General features: G+C 47.2%; 1 non-coding gene across 1 annotated transcript; it reads left to right on the top strand.

Moving 5' to 3' along the window:
- The first annotated feature begins 4,418 nt into the window (after positions 1-4,418).
- LOC138528932 (U1 spliceosomal RNA) lies at positions 4,419-4,580 on the top strand. Its single transcript, XR_011284330.1, has one exon. It is a non-coding gene; the product is annotated as a U1 spliceosomal RNA (small nuclear RNA).
- The last annotated feature ends 539 nt before the right edge of the window (positions 4,581-5,119 follow it).

A 5,119-nucleotide genomic window follows, 5' to 3' on the forward strand; every position in this document is an offset into this window, starting at 1 on the left:
CAGACTCCATGGGGATCCATTATACACGCTGCCAGATATGCTCGCACAGACTAACACCCGAGCTGTATACCTGACATTTCCCAACACAATGGCCAGGCAGGATCAGGCAATTACGACTGACCATTACACACACCTGACTTCCATTAGACTTCCCCACAGGGATAAAAGGTGGAGTACAAGAGCACACTCTGAGCGAGGAAAAGCACACGAGGAAGCATCAGTTCCAAGATTACAGTTTCATACGAGGCGGAAAATGGTAAAACAGAAGGGGATCGATCGCAAGGAGGCCAGTGCCCCTGACCTTTTCAACAAGGAACCGTTACTTTCATGACCCTTGAAGAATAGAAAATCTAAGAAAACAAGGAAACAAGGCTGAAGAATCCTGCATTGTGTGTCGGGGGTACCCAGGGCTCTCCCATGTCGATAGTCAAGGTGGGGCGAATCACTTGCTGCTGTGGTACTGTCCTCGGCTCCTACAACAAAGCAAGCCAGTGAAGTCAACACAGCCGGTGAGTTGGGGAGACTGATACCAGACTGGTCTGTGTTGAAGCCAAGGTTGCAAGTGGCCAAATGGTATGGTGAACTTTGAAGTGAACAGCATAATAATAAATGCGAGTAAAATTGAACAAGAGATGAGTGATTGAACTTTGAAGCCAAGATAGGATACCTTAGACAGAGTGGTCCGGTACCATGTGAGTACTCATTCAAAAGTCTCTGTAAGGTATCCAACTGAAAAGTGACAAAAGCGAAAGCATTACAAAAGAATTGTGAATCGAAGTGGTCCTGCAACAGGTCAAGCTGTGCACAAACGAAAGTCTACAGTGTTAATGGGGTAAAGAAAGTTGATGACAAAGTAGATGAAATTGGTCCAACCCCGGTAGAGGGAGACCAGCTGAGAGATTTTGGTTAAAGCAAGTCTGAGTTAAATTGAAATTGTTCCGAGCCCGGCAGAGGGACACTAATTGAACATTGTGTTGACAGGATCTGAGCGTGGCTGAGGGGGATCCGATGGGAATAGTGAATCACCTGAGAAATTGAGTATTTGTGAAATCTTAAGAGGAAAATAACTCATTGTTTGTTTGTTGCATCAGGCCTTCTGATAGAAGAGACTTTGAAAGACAAAGATACTTGGGACTTGAGCACGGAAGGCCATGATGCTAATGATTGAACTGAATCCTCGTGCTGGAGAAGCCGGAGACTGTGCTAAGCTCGAGTGTACCACCTTGTCCCGTGTTGAAAACTTGGGGAAGGGAGGTCAACGGCCTGAACATCCTGAGATATCATTTTGTGAAGACTTCTTTCTTTTTCGTTACACTGTTTCTCACACTACTAGGACTGCGTTATTAATATTTGATGGTCGTAGCTTGCTCCCATCTGTAGATTTAGGATTAGATAGGCGTTTTTCAAACCCTTTTTGAAGTTCAATAAACACCCTTGAACTGTGGCCACTTGAGTCCGTCTTACTGTTGTTGATACCATGCCTTTCCTACACTGTGCTAATATGGTCAGACTGAATCACATTTACCACATGCAGTTATAGTAATTTACTGCCACATTTTGAGTTTTGAAAGAGCAGCACAAATTAAAGGAGCACAGAGAATGTGCTTGCATTAGCACTGCCTTCAGAAATGCTCAGGTCACCTTATACACAAATGTGACCTGAACAGTAGCGGAGGCAGCTTTTGGTGATGGGGAGCTGGGGGGTGGCTAATAAGGCACCAGTGGGAGGCTGGGGGAGAACTGGGAACCAGAGGGGAATCAGGGGGGTCGGCTGCCCCCCTTGCCCCTGCCCTTGCTCCGCCATTGGACCTGAGCATTTGTGGGGGGTCTGGGCTGTAGCGCAAAGGTGAGCTGTCCATCCCACTTCCATACATAATTGTCGCGATCATGCCCATGAAACAAATCTATGAAAGGCTCCCAGCAATGACGCTGGGAACTCATTTCATCGAGATGAGCTATTAAAGGGCCTATCTCTGTGAAATGACTTGGAAAAAAAAACAGTTCTATCCGTGTTTGGGGATGGAAATGCTAGTGTGACACCCATTGTTTTACCAACGGCTGTCATACTTAAAATAAAAATCATAAGTGGCTCAGAAATGACCATGTTGTTATTTGCACCTCCACCACCGCCTGTTTCAAAAGTTTAAGGCGGATGAATTTCGTGTTTGTGCCTTTTAAAGCGCGCCCCATATTTGAATCCAGGATCCTCTTTAAAAATGCCCAGAAATGCCCTTGCATTTGTGCAAATTCGAAACGGGGGAAAAACTGACCTCTGAATGATGCTCTATGTGGTTTGGGCTGCTACTTTCTTGGTGCAAGTGAGACAATGTGCTAGTGCAAGGTTGTCCAACATACGGCCCGCGGGCCACAATGCGGCCCGCCAAGCCATTTTATGTGGCCCGCGAGGCCCTATGTTGGACAACTCTTGAGTAAAAAAAAAATATATATTTTTTTTTTAAATGTGCCTGTGCACAAAACTGTAACTTCCTCTGGTGACCCCATGGGGTCAACAGAGGTAGTTACAGTCCTCAGCCACGAAGCATTTATTTATTAATGCAATGTTTGTCAGATAGCCGACAAACATTGCAGAAATAAATACATTTGTCAAGAAGATCTTGGGACTTGATGATGGAGGAAGGAGAGACTAATTTGTATTGCGGCATAGAGAGGGTTACCTCGGGAATACCATTCATTTTCAGTGAGCGCGGGTCCATACAATTGCCCAGTACTCCCACAAACTATGAACAATGGGATTAATACAGTAGCAATTACTTTGCATTTAAATATCCCATTTCAGGCAAGTAGGACCCACCATGCAAGAGAGAAATGGGCTCCGCACCAGACATGCCTGTTCCTCTCTTGCATGGTGCTCCGAGGGGCAAAAGGCGAGCCGAGATGAAGGGAGGAGGTGTTCAGGTGAGGAGAAGAGAGTGCTGACCCGGGCGAAGGATTATGTGGACACGTGCTGTGCAGGAGTTCCTCTCGGAGTGGGCAGCACAGTGGATTCCTGAACCCCTGATTAGCCATGGGCCGCTGCTCAGAGGGCCACTGTGTGGAGTTACTTTCAAGGTTTGTCATCTCTGGACATATGTTTAGCAGGGGTTGCGGCGACACAGCCTGTCTGCCCCAAAAATCGTTCTTTTGAATTGCGAATGTCACCGAAGATGAACCTTTATCAGCTGAGAAACTTAACCTTTGCAGTGCTTTTTTTCCTTGTCTTGAGACAAAGAAGAACAGCGGGAGCTCAGTTATGTTTACCTCTAACCACTGTGCGGATTGATGAAAATGTCCATGCATTATGCCAAGTACATTGGACATTATAGATGTGGCCAGTGGGGTATCAAAGCATGGCGAATACCATATGTACAGCACAATATGTTACCCTAGTAGTGCCCCAATAACACACTGCAACCTGCAAATGGGCCTCAGTGGACCACCTGCCAAGGTTTCTGGAAGTTGCTTATGATCTTTATCTGTGATCTATGATTTGATCTGATCGGTCATATATAACACGCTTAATACCCATACAGCAGTGATCCCAATCATAAAAGTGAAACAGGCAAGCCCAACAGGTATAGCTTATTTTCACTCTTTTGGTAGTGCAGTCTGAGGGCAGCCTAAACCCTTCAGGAGAGGTGTGAGCTGATACAGTTGCAACACAAAAAACAATAGTACTATGTTCCCAAAATACCTTAGTTCTTGTCTTTCGGATCTCAGCAGAGTCAGGCTTTTCAGCATCAGACCAGAAGCATGGGTGCCTTTGCGCTGGGCTGGGGTCAAGTCGGAGAGCAGCAGCGATGGGCCCCAATGATGCAGTTCTGTTTGGCAGTGGTGCTGATTTGCGGGTAGAAAACGATGGGAACAGCAGGCCGTGCCAAGTGGATGGCACTGGAAGACTCAGTGACCTCTGGGCCCGGACAAGCGAATACTTGCCTTTGGCGCTTTGCAGGCTCAGCTGACACAACACGGCATATGGTTACGGCAAAGATGTCAAAGCTTCAGCATTGTCATTGAACAGAACTCTGAGATTCAGGGGTGGTGGAGCGTCGAGGTCCAGGACGATTATGATGGTGTCATGGGGCCAGCGCTGAGCAGCTCGGCTCAGAAGGGCCATGGGCCCGTGTGGGGCCGACAGGCCAGTGGGCAGACTGCAACAAGCCTGCTCGAGCCATCCTGCTATTTATACAAATCTCGGGCTCAGCAGGGCCTGATGGGAGAAAGGAACTGCGCTACAATCTGCTCTTCTGCTGGGCTCTGCCTGCTGGAGCTTCCCCCTACACGCGGGACAGGCAGCTCTGCAGATGCTCAGAGCTTCCGCGGGGGTGGGGGGTTGGGGCTGGGTCAGGGCCTGCCTTCTCACCCTCGCTTAGCGGGGCTTCCCAGAACTGACCCAACCCCTGCGCTCTTGCATGCAGCTCATACTTAGCTGGCAGGGGAAAATGTGATCTCAAGGGCAGATCTCCCAGGGTGAGGCTTACCCATTGCACATCAGATTTGCTGACCCCTGCTACGTTCCCAATTGCGGGATACACGACTGCATTATTTCTGGTAGTGGGGGACTGCGTTCGCGCTCTCCCCCTGATTTATTGGTGAAAGAAAAGGTAAAGTGTGCACTAGGCCTGCTAGGTTGCATACTTTAAGATTGTGCTCACTTTGCGTTTCTTCAATTAGGTTCACCTTTGGGTGATCGCTTTTCCACATTTTATCTGTTGAATTGAATTATGCTTCTTTCATCACCACAGAAGTAATGTGTATTACAGAGATAAGCTGCCATATGTATTGGGCACACTGCACATGCTCAGGCAGCATCAACCATGCTTTGTACAGAACAATGCTGGCCTAAATTGGGAACAGCCAGCATAGACATGTTGCTACAGGGGCATATTTTGGGTACAACCAGCATGACAATGTGTTACATCAGTGACAGTGCTGTCTTTCACTGTGGGCACATTGATCATTAAAATGTGTTGTGTTGTAAAATGTTCTTTTCTGCTGTTGGTGACATGGAATTTTCATGTTCCCCTTTAGAACTGATTGTAAACTTATGGCTTTTTGGTCACCTTTTCTGCTGTAAAATTCACCATTTCAAACCCATATTTGAAAAAAAATTCTTGGGGGG

The sequence above is a fragment of the Ambystoma mexicanum genome, chromosome 7q (assembly GCF_040938575.1).
Source record: "Ambystoma mexicanum isolate Mex_15411 chromosome 7q, UKY_AmexF1_1, whole genome shotgun sequence".
NCBI lineage: Eukaryota > Metazoa > Chordata > Amphibia > Caudata > Ambystomatidae > Ambystoma > Ambystoma mexicanum.